The 15984-nt window shown below is 37.9% G+C and overlaps 1 protein-coding gene across 5 annotated transcripts in view; it reads left to right on the top strand.

Annotated features, from left to right (window-relative positions):
• The first annotated feature begins 35 nt into the window (after window positions 1-35).
• The window catches only part of FAM227B (family with sequence similarity 227 member B), a 248255-nt gene continuing 232306 nt past the window's right edge, over window positions 36-15984 (top strand). For 3 of the 5 annotated variants that reach the window (XM_060096811.1, XM_060096810.1, XM_060096807.1), the window contains exon 1: window positions 58-235. The gene's annotated coding sequence lies outside the window, so the exon portion shown is untranslated. Of the gene's footprint in view, window positions 236-9124; window positions 9166-15984 lie in introns of those variants that run through there. The other 2 variants (XM_060096808.1, XM_060096809.1) reach the window with 2 other exon arrangements.

Raw genomic sequence — 15984 nt, 5'->3', positions numbered from 1 at the left:
CCCAGCCGTTGCTAAGGCCGTTGCTAGGGCCTGGCTTAGCGCGGGCCCCTCTGGCAAAGGTAACGGGCTGGGAGGACCGCGGTACGGGGTTAGACGGAAAGTCCCGCCTCAGCGTCTCCAGTGGTCGGTGGTGTCGCCCTTTTCCGGAGAGACGGGATGGAAGACCAGGACCCCGCTCCGTGAGACTGACCCGGACCACTAAAGTGGGACGCGGTTCTCGAAACAAACTGTCAAGGTGCAGTTGCAGTGAGTTGTGAAAAATGCAGTTCCTACAGAACACTTCCCCATTTACCAATTCCCAAAATATTTTAGTCGTGAGAACTTTGTTCTATTACTTTTTTTAAGGCTATGTCAAGAGAAGTATTTCGTGTGCTGCATAGTAATGAAAGCTGTTAGAAAAATTATATTTTGATAATTTGGTTTGCTTTAATACTACACACTCGTGTAGAGTTGGGACTGCTTTGTGCACTTTTCCAGTTTGAAATTAAGTGTAATATGTGGATGGATTATTAAACCATTTTTTCCTTGCCCCACCTCAAAGAAAATCCAAACAAAAGGAATGCATGTTGACAATTGTGAGATTTAGAAACACAGTGACCGGATATTGAGCAATGGATTTATTGAATACTCTGAATTTAGCAAGTGAGAGATAAAAGACAGAACCTTACCCTAGAGGACTTTACATATCAAGTTAAGCGTGGGTAGTACAGAAAATACAATATGACTAATAAATTATAGGAATTTCAAAAGAGCTCAGAGTGGTCAATGAAGTTTTATTGGCTCATCTTGAGTAAAGCCTTGAAGAATGATTATGGTTTAGGGCAGTGTTATTCAAAGGGATGGTGTGGTCCATCCATTGGTGGAGGTCCCATTTGTAAACAAGGAAATCTATTTAGTCACAACTACACTTTTTAAAAAATGAAATGGTCTAGTGTGGAAATATCAGTGCATGGCACTTGGTAAAGTTATGTTTTGCTTTATGGAGTTTTAAATTATGTATGTATGTGTGCATTAGGTCACGTTTATAAAATGGATTTCTCATTGTGTGTTTCTCTTAAAGTTTGAAAGCCACTGCTTTGGGGGAAAGAAAAGTAGCAATAGCAAAGTCTCCAAGCCAATAATAAATAATTTACACCTTGGGCTTCCCTGGTGGCGCAGTGGTTGGGGGTCCGCCTGCCGATGCAGGGGACATGGGTTCGTGCCCCGGTCCGGGAGGATCCCACATGCCGCGGAGCGGCTGGGCGCGTGAGCCATGGCTGCTGGGCCTGCGCATCCGGAGCCTGTGCTCCGCAATGGGGGAGGCCACAACAGTGAGAGGCCCGCGTACTGCAAAATAATAATAATAATAATAATAATTCACACCTTAATCTTTTTTTTCCTTTTTTTTTAAATTAATGAATTAATGAATTTATTTTTGGCTATGTTGGGTCTTCGTTTCTGTGTGAGGGCTTTCTCTAGTTGCAGCAAAAGGGGGCCACTCTTCCTTGCGGTGCACGGGCCTCTCACTATCGCGGCCTCTCTTATTGCAGAGCACAGGCTCCAGATGCGCAGGCTCAGTAGTTGTGGTGCACGGGCTCTAGTTGCTCCGCGGCATGTGGGATCTTCCCAGACCAGGGCTTGAACCCGTGTCTCCTGCATTGGCAGGCAGATTCTCAATCACTGCGCCACCAGGGAAGCCCCCACCTTTATCTTTTTAAACTAATTTAGTTCAAGCACACAGATTAAAAAGCAAATGACTCTGTTAATTAATCGGAGTGAGTATTAGGTTACTATTGCTATGTGATAAATTACTCCAAAATATGGTGGCTTAAAACAACCATTTTATTATGTTCATGAATTTTGTGTTCAGTAGAACATAGAGGGACAGCTTTTTTCTGATAACTCAGCTGTGAAGACTGAATGCTAGCAGAGCTCCTGTGTGTAGCCTCCCCATGTGGCCTGGGCTTCCCCACAGTATGGCAGTAGGGTAACCAGACTTCTTAGCCTAGGACCAGTGCTCCAAAGTCAAATGTTGCAATGAACAAGGCAGAAACTACATGTTCTTTTCTAACCTAGTCCCCAAAAGTAACACAGCATTACTTCTCTCACATTCTTTTTATTATAAGTGAGTTTCAAGTCATGTCTAGATTTTAGGTGAGGGGACGTAGATGCCACTTCTCAAAAGATTGTCAAGGAATTTGTGACGGTTTTTTAAAAAAACAACACACTGAATTTACTGCTGTCACAGAAAACCCCAAAATTTCAGTGGTTTCATACAATAAATTTTTATTTCTCACAAGAAATTCATTGTGGCTATTACTAGTCAGATGAGATGTTAAACTTAAGAATGTAGCTTTCTTTCTATTTTTAGTGGTTGTGCTGTCTCCTACAACTTGGAGCCACAGCTTACCTGTCAAGAAAGAAAGCACGGTGAATCACACAAAAATTTTAGAGGTCAGCCCTAAAAATGGCGTATGTCACTTTGCCTACATTTCATTGGCCAGAATTTAAGCCAAGTTCCCCTCTAACTGCAAGGGAGCCTCAGAAATATAGAGAAACATACAGGTATTGGTGAGCAGTAACAGTTTGCCACATTCTAAGTTTTTAACCAAAACCCTGTAGTCCCCAACCCCTCCTTTTATCTCAATTCTTTTCTTCAAAGGAAAATTCTTTCAAGTATTTTAGATACTTCTGTTATTTACTCCATATGTCAAAATATACTGCAATTTCTTGATTTTTCACTTTCTGAAAGAAGGCAGTGATAAAGCTCTTTTATAACACCACTCCCAAGTGTGTGAACATTCCTTCTCTCCCTACCCCTACACACTCTTATCTCCTCATCTCGCAATACTGTAGTATCACAGTTTTTGTTTAAATTAAGATTTGTAAATATTATTCAAGCATGAGCCACATATGATCACATTAACGTTTTTTTTTTTGGCAGGTCTCTTTTTTTTCTTTAACATCATTATTGGAGTATAATTGCTTTACAATGGCATGTTAGTTTCTGCATTATAACACAGTGAATCAGCTATACATATACATATATCCCCATATCTCCTCCCTCTCGCGTCTCCTTCCCACCCTCCCAATTCCACCCCTCTACGTGGTAACAAAGCACCGACTGATCTCCCTGTGCTATGTGCCTGCTTCCCACTAGCTATCTATTTTACATTTGGTAGTGTATATATGTCCATGCCACTCTCTCATTTCATCCCAACTTACCTTCTGCCTCCCCATGTCCTCAAGCCCATTCTCTACGTCTGCATCTTTATTCCTGTCCTGCCCCGAGGTTCTTCAGAACCATTTTTTTTTCTTTTAGATTCCATATATATGTGTTAGCATACGGTTTTTGTTTTTCTCTTTCTAACTTACTTCACTCTGTATGACAGACTCTAGGTCCATCCACCTCACTACGAATAACTCAATTTCATTTCTTTTTATGGCTGAGTAATATTCCATTGTATATATGTGCAACATCTTCTTTATCCATTCATCTGTCGATGGACACTTAGGTGACTTCCATGTCCTGGCTATTGTAAATAGAACTTCAATGAACAATGTGGTACATGACTCTTTTTCAGTTATGGTTTTCTGAGGGTATATGCCCAGTAGTGGGATTGCTGAGTCGTATGGTAGTTCTATTTTTAGATTTATAAGGAAGCTCCATACTGTTCTCCATAGTGGCTGTATCAATTTACATTCCCACCAACAGTGGAAGAGGGTTCCCTTTTCTCCACACCCTCTCCAGCGTTTATTGTTTCTAGATTTTTTGATGATGGCCATTGTGACTGGTGTGGGGTGATACCTCATCTTAGTTCTGATTTTCATTTCTCTAATGATTAGTGATGTTGAACATCCCTTCATGTGCTTGTTGGCAATCTGTATATCTTCTTTGGAGAAATGTCTATTTAGGTCTTCTGCCCATTTTTGGATTGGGTTGCTTGTTTTTTTGATATTGAGCTGCATGAGCTGTTTGTATATTTTGGAGATTAATCCTTTGTCAGTTGCTTTGTTTGCAAATATTTTCTCCCATTCTGAGGGTTGTCTTTTGGTCTTGTTTATGGTTTCCTTTGCTGTGCAAAAGCTTTTAAGTTTCATTAGGTACCATTTGTTTATTTTTGTTTTTATTTCCATTTCTCTGGGAGGTGGGTCAAAAAGGATCTTGCTGTGATATATGTCATAGAGTGTTCTGCCTATGTTTTCCTCTAAGACTTTTATAGTGTCCTTACACTTAGGTCTTTAATCCATTTTGAGTTTATTTTTGTGTATGGTGTTAGGGAATGTTCTAATTTCATTCTTTCACATGTAGCTGTCCAATTTCCCCAGCACCACTTATTGAAGAGGCTCTCTTTTCTCCATTGTATGTTCTTGCCTACTTTATCCAAAATAAGGTGACTATATGTGCGTGGGTTTAACTCTGGGCTTTCTATCCTATTCCATTTGTCTATATTTCTGTTTTTGTGCCAGTACCATACTGTCTTGATTACTGTAGGTTTGTAGTATAGTCTGAAGTCAGGGAGCCTGATTCCTCGAGCTCCATTTTTCTTTCTCAGGATTGCTTTGGCTATTTGGGGTCTTTTGTGTTTCCATACAAATTGTGAAATTTTACGTTCTAGTGCTGTGAAAAATGCCATTGGTAGTTTAATAGGGATTGCATTGAATCTGTAGATTGCTTTGGGTAGATTGCTCTGTATAGTCATTTTCACAATATTGATTCTTCCAATCCAAGAACATGGTATACCTCTCCATCTGTTTGTATCATCTTTAAAGTCTTTCACCTGTGTCTTTTGTCTTTTGCCTTTTGTCTCTTTAGGTCGGTTTATACAGGTCTTTTGTCTCCTTAGGTTGGTTTATACCTAGGTATTTTATTCTTTTTGTTGCAATGGTAAATGAAAGTGTTTCCTTAATTTCCCTTTCAGATTTTTCATCATTAGTGTATAGGAATGCCAGAGATTCCTGTGCATTAATTTTGTATCCTGCTACGTTACCAAATTCATTGACTAGCTCTAGTAGTTTTCTGGTAGCATCTTTAGGATTCTCTATGTATAGTATCATGTCATCAGCAAACAGTGACAGCTTTACTTATTTTCCAATTTGGATTCCTTTTATTTCCTTTTCTTCTCTGATTTCTGTAGCAAAAACTTCCAAAACTATGTTGAATAACACTGGTGAGAGTGGACAGCCTTGTCTTGTTCCTGATCTTAGAGGAAATGGCTTCAGTTTTTCACCATTGAGAATGATGTTGACTGTGAGTTTGTCATATATGGCCTTTATTATGTTGAGGTAAGTTCCCTCTATGCCTGCTTTCTGTAGGGTTTTTATCATAAATCGGTGTTGAATTTTGTCAAAAGCTTTTTCTGCATCTATTGAGATGATCATATGGTTTTTCATCTTCAGTTTGTTAATATGGAGTATCACATTGATTGATCTGCATATATTGAAGAATCCTTGCATTCCAGGGATAAACCCCACTTGATCATGGTGTATGATCCTTTTAATGTGCTGTTGGATTCTGTTTGCTAGTATTTTGTTGAGAATTTTTGCATCTATGCTCATCAGTGATACTGGCCTGTAGTTTTCTTTTTGGGGGACATCTTTGTCTGGTTTTGGATTTGGGGTGATGGCCTTGTCGAATGACTTTGGGAATGTTCCTCCCTATGCTATATTTTGGAAGAGTTTGAGAAGGATAGGTGTTAGCTCTTCTCTAAATGTTAGAATTCACCTGTGAAGCCATCTGATCTTGGGCTTTGTTTCTTGGAAGATTTTTAATCACAGTTTCAATTTCAGTTATTGTGATTAGTCTGTTTATATTTTCTATTTCTTCCTGGTCAGTCTCAGAAGGTTGTGCTTTTCTAAGAATTTGTCCACTTCTTCCAGGTTGTCCATTTTATTGGCATATAGTTGCTTGTAGTAATCTGTCATGATCCTTTGCATTTATCCAGTGTCAGTTGTTAATTCTTCTTTTTCATTTCTAATTCTATTGATTTGAATCTTCTCTCTTTTTTCTTGATGAGTCTGGCTAATGGTTTATTAATCTTGTTTATCTTCTCAAAGCACCAGTTTTAGTTTTATTGATCTTTGCTATTGTTTCCTTCATTTCTTTTTGATTTATTTCTGATCTGATCTTCATTATTTCTTTCCTTCTGCTAACTTTAGGCTTTTTTTGTTCTTCTATCTCTAATTGCTTTAGGTGTAAGGTTAGGTTGTTTATTTGAGATGTTTCTTGTTTCTTTATATAGGATTGTATTGCTAAAAACTTCCCTCTTAGAACTGCTTTTGCTGCATCCCATAGGTTTTGGGTCATCGTGTTTCCACTGTCATTTGTTTCTAGGTATATTTTCATTTCCTCTTTGATTTCTTCAGTGATTTCTTGGTTATTTAGGAGCATGTTTTTCAGCCTCCATATGTTTGTATTTTTTACAGATTTTTTCCTCTAGTTGATAACCTAGTCTCATAGCGTTGTGGTCAGAAAAGATACTTGATATGATTTCAATTTTCTTAAATTTACCAAGGCTTGAATTGTGACTCAAGATATGATCTATCCTGGAGAATGTTCCATGAGCTCTTGAGAAGAAAGTGTATTCTGTTGTTTTTGGATGGAATGTCCTATAAATATCAATTAAGTCCATCTTGTTTAATGTATCATTTAAAGCTTCTGTTTCCTTATTTACTTTCATTTTGGATGATTTTTCCACTGGTGAAAGTGGGGTGTTAAAATCCCTTACTATGATTGTGTTACTGTCGATTTCCTCTTATATGGCTGTTAGCAGTTGCCTTATGTATTGAGGTGCTCCTATCTTGGGTGCATAAATATTTACAATTGTTATATCTTCTTCTTAGATTGATCCCTTGATCATTATGTAGTGTCCTTCTTTGTCTCTTGTAATAGTTGTTATTTTAAAGTCTATTTTTTCTGATATGAGAATTTCTACTCCAACTTTCTTTTGACTTCATTTGCATGGGAATATCTTTTTCCATCCCCTCATTTTCAGTCTGTATGTGTCCCTAGGTCTGAAGTGCATCTCTTGTAAACAGCATATATACGGGTCTTGTTTTTGTATCCATTCAGCCAGTGTATGTCTTTTGGTTGGAGCATTTAATCCATTTACATTTAAGGTAGTTATTGATATGTATGTTTCTATTACCATTTTCTTAATTGTTTTGGGTTTGTTATGTAGGTCTTTTCCTTCTCTTGAGTTTCTTGCCTAGAGAAGTTCCTTTAGCATCTGTTGTAAAGCTGGTTTGGTGGTGCTGAGTTCTGTTAGTTTTTACTTGTCTATAAAGGTTTAAATTTCTCCGTTGAATCTGAATGAGATCCTTGCTCTGTAGAGTAATCTTGGTTGTAGGTTTTTCCCTTTCATCACTTTAAATATATCCTGCCACTCTCCTCTGAGAGTAAAGTTATTGGTTCTGGATCAACTGGAAATTCACGTGGAAAAAAAAACCCCTCAATTTATTACCTCACCTAAAACACAAAAATCAATTCAAGGTAGATCATAGACTTAAATGTGAAAGTAAAGAAGTATAACATTTAGAAGGTAAAATAAAAGACCATCTTTTTACTTTGGGGTAGGTTAAAAATTTCTTAGATAAGATAAAAATGCATAAATAATTGACTTTACTAAAATTAATGCATCATAATAAAAAGCATTAAAATGGTGCACACTATTTTGTCTTATCTGACAAAAGCTCTACATCATAACAATAAAAAATTAATAAGAATGCCATCAATATCAATAAAATCAGTAAAAATACCAACTCCCAAATAAAAATTGATCAGAAGACTTGAATATTTGCTTCACAAAAGAATATATCCAGATTGCCAACAAGCAGTTGATCAGCATCATTTTTCGTCAAGGAAATGCAAATGAAAATCACAAGATACAACTACATGCCCACCAGAATTGCTACATTTAAAAGTATTGACAATACTAGGGGCCTCCCTGGTGGCGCAGTGGTTAAGAGTCCGCCTGCCGATGCAGGGGATATGGGTTCGTGCCCTGGTCTGGGAGGATCCCATATGCCGCGGAGCGGCTGGGCCTGTGAGCCATGGCCGCTGGGCCTGCGCGTCCGGAGCCTGTGCTCCGCAACGGGAGAGGCCACAACAGTGAGAGGCCCACATACCACAAAAAGAAAAAAAAATAAAAATAAAAAATAAATAAATAAAAGTATTGACAATACTAAATATACAGTAGTACTAAAGAATACTACATTCTTTAGTAAGAATGTGGAATTACTGGAACATTCATACACTTCTGTTCAGAGTGAAAATAGGGACAATCACTTTGGAAAACTACTTGACAATATCTACTAAAGCCAACCCAGCAATCCCACTCCCAGTTCTATATCAAGTATACCAAAAGACATTAAAAAAGATTTCTTATTATCTTGATATAATAATATACAACATAGTTTACACAAACAGAAAAGGACTCAAATGTCCATCAAAAGTAGAATGGATAAATTTTGGTATATGTTATACAATAGAATATTACACAACAAAGAGAAAACATTACTACTATATGTTGAAACAACATGGATGAATCTTACAGACACAGTGTCAAGTGAAGGAAGGTAGAAAGTGTACATATTGATTATTCCATTCAAATGAAGTTCAAAAATAGACAAAACTTATCTAGAGAGGTAGAAGTAGAATACTCTTTATATTGGGGAGGCAAATGACTGGAAAGGAGTAAGACGTTACTCTGGGTTACTAGCAATGTTCTGTATCTTGATTTGTACATTGGTTATAGGGGCGTATAGACTTGTAAAAAAAAAATTATCAATCCATACACTTAAGAGCTGTGCAGTTTACTGTATGTGTTTTTTACTTTAACAAAAAGATTAAGAAACACAAATTAGTTGCACATATGACTTGGAAAAAACAAGCCATAGTTATAACTATTATATTAATATTGGAACTGTAAATGAAGGCATAATTAAAGGTTTTTTTTTTTTTTTTTTTTTTTTGCGGTATGCGGGCCTCTCACTGTTGTGGCCTCCCCCGTTGCGGAGCACAGGCTCCGGACGCGCAGGCTCCGGACGCGCAGGCTCAGCGGCCATGGCTCACGGGCCCAGCCGCTCCGCAGCATATGGGATCCTCCCAGACCGGGGCACGAACCCGTATCCCGTGCATCGGCAGGCGGACTCTCAACCACTTGCGCCACCAGGGAGGCCCTAAAGGTATTTTTTAAAGGAATTGTGATAAAATGGATATAGGAGATAAGGAAGGAGAGGAAGAGTGTAAGATAATTCAGACTTCAAATCTGGATGATTGTGAAACCTTTATAATTAAAAATAAGAACAAGATTTACTGAGTAAGGACTTGCGTTTCAAGCAATGATCATGAATTGTGTTTTGAAAATACTAGGTTTGAATTTAAAATACCTAAATGTAAAATATTTATGCTCAAGTCTTCTATGAATCTTTAGAATAATATGTCTTAAAAGTTATTATTGGGCTTCCCTGGTGGCGCAGTGGTTGAGAGTCCGCCTGCCGATGCAGGGGACACGGGTTCGTGCCCCTATCCCGGAGGATCCCACATGCCGCGGAGCGGCTGGGCCCGCGAGCCATGGCCGCGGAGCCTGTGTGTCCGGAGTCTGTGCTCCGCAGCGGGAGAGGCCACAGCAGTGAGAGGCCCGCGTACAGCAAAAAAAAAAAAGTTATTATTATGAATAAAAATAAGTTTTAAACAATCAATTACATAGAATTTTAAAATTCAGACATTAAAGATGACCACAAATCTCATAGCTTTGAATCCCACTCAACACTGATGATACATTAAAGACAATGTAAAATTATTATAACTGATTTTGGAATTCCTGTGGTAAACTACACGTGAGCATGATATATTCTTTTTATATCTGACTGGCCTCAAGTTGGTAGTAATTTGTTAAAGATTTTTGTATCTATGTTCTTGAGGGACATTTGGTCTATAATCTTTTTTTGTAATCTTGTAAGATTCTATTATCAAAGTTATTCTGACTTTATAAAATGATTTAGGAAGTATTCCTTCCTCTATTTTTGAAAGTTACTATATCATCTTCTTTCAATTTTGGTAATTTTTTTAAGGATTTGTCCATTTCATTTAGGTTGTCAAATTCATTGACATAAGTTTTAAATTATGTGCCATTTAGTCATTTAATGTGTGCACATTCCCTAATGACATCCCCTTCATCGTTCCTGGTATTGATCATTTATATTTTTTCATGTTATTAACTTCAATCTATTAAGGTATGATTTTTTTTTATCTCTTAAAAGACCAGATTGCAGTTTGTTGAGTTCTCTATTGGTTTTGTATTTTTATTTCATTGACTTCCGCTCATATCTTTTTTATTCCTTTTTCTACTTATTTTTTAGTTCTTCTCAATTTTTTTAGCTTCCTAAGTACTGTGTTTTCTTCTAAGCATAGACTTAGGTGCATCCCACAAATTTTAATACATTATGTTTTCATTATCTTTCATTATCATTCAGTTAGAAAACTTTCTAATTTTTCCTATTATTTCCTCTTTGAGCTAGAAATGGATTATTTAATATTCAAGGATTTCCTAAATATGTTTTTGTTACTATTTTCTATTGTGGTCAAAGAACACACTCTGAATGATTTCAATTATTTGAAATTTTTGAGACTTGTCTTATGGTACAGCATAGGTCCATCTTGGTGAAAGTTCCATGTTCCATCACTTTAAAAGATTGTGGGACTTCCCTGGTGGCACAGTGGTTAAGAATTCGTCTGCCACAAGAATATACAGTGGAGAAAACACAGCCTTTTCAATAAAGGGAAACTGGACAGCTACATGTAAAAGAATGAAATTAGAACACTCCCTAACACCATACACAAAAATAAACTCAAAATGGATTAAAGACCTAAATGTAAGGACAGACGCTATAAAAGTCTTAGAGGAAAACATAGGCAGAACACTCTATGACATATATCACAGCAAGATCCTTTTTGACCCATCTCCTAGAGAAATGGAAATAAAACCAAAAATAAACAAATGGTACCTAATGAAACTTAAAAGCTTTTGCACAGCAAAGGAAACCATAAACAAGACCAAAAGACAGCCCTCAGAATGGGAGAAAATATTTGCAAATGAAGCAACTGACAAAGGATTAATCTCCAAGATTTACAAGCAGCTCATGCAGCTCAATAAGAAAAAAACAAAGAACCCAATCCAAAAATGGGCAGAAGACCTAAATAGACATTTCTCCAAAGAAGATATACAGATTGCCAACAAACACATGAAAGGATGCTCAACATCACTAATCATTAGAGAAATGTAAATCAAAACTACAGTGAGGTATCACCTCACCAGTCACAATGGCCATCATCAAAAAATCTACAAACAATAAATGCTGGAGAGGGTATGGAGAAAAGGGAACCCTCTTGCACTGTTGGTGGGAATGTAAATTGATACAGCCACTATGGAGAACAGTATGGAGGTTCCTTAAAAAACTAAAAATAGAACTACCATATGATCCAGCAATCCCACTACTGGGCATATACCCTGAGAAAACCATAATTCAAAAAGAGTCATGTACCACAATGTTCATTGCAGCTCTATTTACAATAGCTAGGACATGGAAGCAACCTAAGTGTCCATCAACAGGTGAATGGATAAAGAAGATGTGGCACATATATATAATGGAATATTACTCAGCCATAAAAAGAAATGAAATTGAGTTATTTGTAGTGAGGTTGATGGACCTAGAGTCTATCATAAGAGTGAAGTAAGTTAGAAAGAAAAAAACAAATACCATATGCTAACACATATGTATGGAATCTAAAAAAAAAAAAGTCATGAAGAACCTAGGGGCAAGATGGGAATAAAGACGCAGACTTACTAAAGAATGGACTTGAGGATACAGGGAAGGGGGAAGGGTAAGCTGTGACAAAGTGAGAGAGTGGCATGGACAAATATACACTACCAAATGTAAAATAGATAGCTAGTGGGAAGCAGCCGTATAGTACAGGGAGATCAGCTCGGTGGTTTGTGACCACCTAGAGGGGTGGGATAGGGAGGGTGGGAGGGAGGGAGACGCAAGAGGGAAGAGATATCGGGATATATGTATAACAGATTCACTTTGTTATAAAGCAGAAACTAACACACCATTGTAAAGCCATTATACTCCAATAAAGATGTTAAAAAAAAAAAAAAGAATCCGCCTACCAATGCACGGGACATGATATCGAGCCCTGGTCCGGGAAGATCCTACATGCCACGGAGCAACTAAGCCCACGTGCCACAACTACTGAGCCCACGTGCTGCAGCTACTGAAGCCCGTGTGCCCTAGAGCCCACACTCAGCAACAAGAGAATCCACCGCAATGAGAAGGCCAAGCACCGCAAGGAAGAGTAGCCCCTGCTCATTGCAAGTAGAGAAATCCCACACGCAGCAACAAAGTCCCAACACAGCCAAAAATAAGTAAAATAAATAAATTTTTAAAAAAAGATTGTGTATATTCTACAGTTGTCGGGTATAGTTGTTCTATAAATATCAATTAGGTTAAGTTCCTTGATAATGTTGTTCAGATCTTTTATCTCCTTACTGATTTGTGTGTGTGTGTACTTGATTCATTAGTTACTCAAAGAGATTTTAAAATCTTTTGCCTGTTATATGATCAGGCCCCTCAAGATGGTCCTCTCTTCCTCTTTATATATCCCCTGCTCGACCAGCCCCTTCCCCAGCCAGTTATTATTCTAATCCTTAGACCAAAACAGCTCCACCTGCTAATTTATCAAAGAGAAACATCTGCCCTCATTAACCGGAGGGGCTGTGAAGGACACGCCTCTGCCGGTTTCCCCGGTAACTGATGAGCCAACCTGATGTTAATTGCCCCTATAAATAGTAGCCTCCTTTTCCGGAGTAGCAAAGATTACTGCTGTGTCTTGTGTGCCGCAGGAGGTGAGATGTGGCTCCAGGCCTTTGGACTTGTAATTTCCTATCTATTAAACTACTGATGTCTCTGTCGCTCTGTTCAGGTTCTTTCTTCAGTCTTGCAACTGAGCAATTACAAGGCTTACAGGCCTGTGAGGTGCAGCCCAACACCTATATTTCCCTTTAGTTTTTATCAACTTCTGCTCTTTCTTTTCAAGCTCTCTTATTGGATGCAAATGCATTTCACATTGGTATGACTTCTTAATGAAGTGACGTTTTATCAGTGTGAAATAACCTTATTTATATCTGGTAATACACCTTGTCTTACAGTCTACTTTGATATTAATATAGACACAGTTTTCTTATGTTTCGTACTTGCATGGTTCTAGATATCCCATTCGCTTTTTTTTAGAATTTCTATTTCTCTTTAAATACTCCATGTCTTCATGCACTATAATCCAACCTATATTTTAAAATCTTTAATGTATTTGTAATAGCTGTTTTTAAGTCCTTGATGCTAACTACAATCACTGGATTCTCAATAAATTGGTTTGTATTGACTGCATTTTCTTTTGATTATGGATCCCATTTTCCTTCTTTGTATGTCTTGAAATTATATTGTGTATTAGACATGTGGAAAAAATTGTGGAGGCTGAAGTTTTAGTTTTAGTTTTGAGAGTGCAAGCCTTTTTTCTCTCCTTAGTACTTCAAGTGAGAGGCTGATTTTTTTTTTCTTTTTTTTTGAATACTCCTAGATTTGAGTTGGGCTTTAGGGTTGGCTGCAGCTTTAATTAGATTGAGTTAACTTGTGACTAACCCAAATTCCAACCTCCCTCTTCACAGCCACCTGTTATATCTTGTCAATGTTGAGTTGGTACAGGTGTGGAATGAAGTTTTAGATATTATTGGTTCACCTTTGTACTCAATTCTGCCTGGGCTTCTGGAACCCAAGTACTATAAGAATGTGTTGGCTTACATAAGTTCTGTATCTTTCCAGCCCCTCCTCTTCTGCTTTTCTAACATCAGAAGTAAGACTTGGGGGCCAGAGAAAGGATTGTTTGGTTGAGTCATTTATTGTTTCATTTGTGTATCTTTCAGACTCTGGTTAATTCCCCAGCTCATGCTGACTCTTGAGGCCCAGCTGATTTCTCATCATCTCTTTGAAGTTACTGCCCCATGGCAGGCCAACTCTTTTTTTTTTTTTTTTTTTTTTTTTTTTTTTGCGGTATGCGGGCCTCTCACTGCTGTGGCCTCTCCCATTGCGGAGCACAGGCTCCAGACGCTCAGGCTCAGCGGCCATGGCTCACGGGCCCAGCCGCTCCGCGGCATATGGGATCCTCCCGGACCGGGGCACGAACCTGCATCCCCCGCATCGGCAGGCGGACTCTCAACCACTACGCCACCAGGGAGGCCCGGCAGGCCAACTCTTCCCTCAGTGTATGCACAGAGCTCACTGTTGGGTAAGGAAGCTGTCACAGCTTTATGCTCACTTATAAAGGAGATGTTCCTCTCTGGATTTCAGGTCATCAAGGCTTACAGGGAGGGCAGCTTCATGGGTTTGCAAGCTGTGCAGTTGCATAGGACCTACTAATTAGAAGGACCCTATACTAGGTTTAATAGTCTGATGTTAACATCTTAAAATTCTTATTTTTTGAACAAGGGACTCTGAATTGTCACAAATTATGTAGTCCTGCTTACTGGCATCCACCACTTTTCACTAACCCCATAGAAAAGTAAGATTTTTATTTGGTCTGGGATTTTCATATTGTTACTATGGAAGCATCGGTGTTTTTGCATCCTTCTACATCCTGCCAAGGTCATAAGTCTGTTTAATTTATGCCTCATCTCCTTTTAACTTCCCCCCTATAGAACTCTGGGATTGTATATTGAAATTATCTGAAACTTTCCTATGCAAGTTTCACTCCTTCAATTCCTTTTTCTAATTCCCTTTAGTTGAAATGTGGGTATTTTTAGGGCTTTGTACTAGAAGTGGTTTGACAGCCATTACAAAGGGGAAAAAAGGTAACATTTAAATTGTTTTAAATCAGCTCCTTTGTATTCTGCGCATTTCAAAATATACTGATAGCTTTCTTCTAGTGAAATTGCTATACTCACTATCCCTGAAGACTATACTGTGAACGTTTTTTTTGTCTCTCAGAATTCTGTGTACACCATCTCTTATTTCTTATTCTTCTCAATTTGGCTAGGCCTAGAGCCCGTATTTTCCATAAAATTTCTTGACAGCTCTGTGCATCTTTGCTTCTGTACACTTGTTTTTTATAATGACTGTCACATATGCCCTTTATTTTATTATTGTATTATCTGTTATATATTTACTTATGTTCATCACATATTTTAAACAGTATTAAGACAGTGAAATATTGTATTCAACTTCAATGTGTAGTTATTTTTGCAAAACATGGTCTTGTGATTTGTAATCTTGATCATTTTATCTATTGATGTGAAATATGTTCTAGTAAATTAAACTATAATACAATCTTTTCAGACGTGTTATGCACATCACAGTACTTAATTATGCACTGACCATTGGCCAGTCACTACATGAAATTTTGACACTTCAGCAGTGATTACACTACAGTTTTTGTCCTCATAGAGATACAAATCTGCTGTTGTTACCGTAAAGAATCTTTTGGGGCGCCAAGCAGGGCTTCCTAGAGAAAGCAACTTTTAATTTGATATTTGAAATAAGAGTTAAATAGGCCAAGAATGAATTGGAGGGAGAGGGTTTGGGGCAGAGGAGCCTTCCAAGCAGAAGGACGAATGTGCACACAGTCTCTAAGGCAAGGAATAGCAAGATGTCTTGATTAAATTAATTTGTGTAATGAAAGAATACATTTTCAACTTACAAAGAAACTACTAACAAAAATGGGATTATTACTTCCTACGCTGAAACATTCAAAGATTTAAATTATTTTCACCAGGTCACTACTGTGCCTTTTAAAATATTTCATCAGTAAGAGGAGAATGTTATTATATTACTGGCTCTGTATTTATTGTAGACACCATCCAAGATAGCCCAAAATATCTTGGAACTCTTGTTGGAATTGGAAATGAGGATATTCAGCAGGATTCATATGGAGCTTTTCTCCAGGAGCAGTGTATG

Source organism: Mesoplodon densirostris, chromosome 4 (genome assembly GCF_025265405.1).
Source record: "Mesoplodon densirostris isolate mMesDen1 chromosome 4, mMesDen1 primary haplotype, whole genome shotgun sequence".
NCBI classification, from domain to species: Eukaryota; Metazoa; Chordata; class Mammalia; order Artiodactyla; family Ziphiidae; genus Mesoplodon; species Mesoplodon densirostris.
This window is presented reverse-complemented; position numbering and strand designations above follow the sequence as displayed.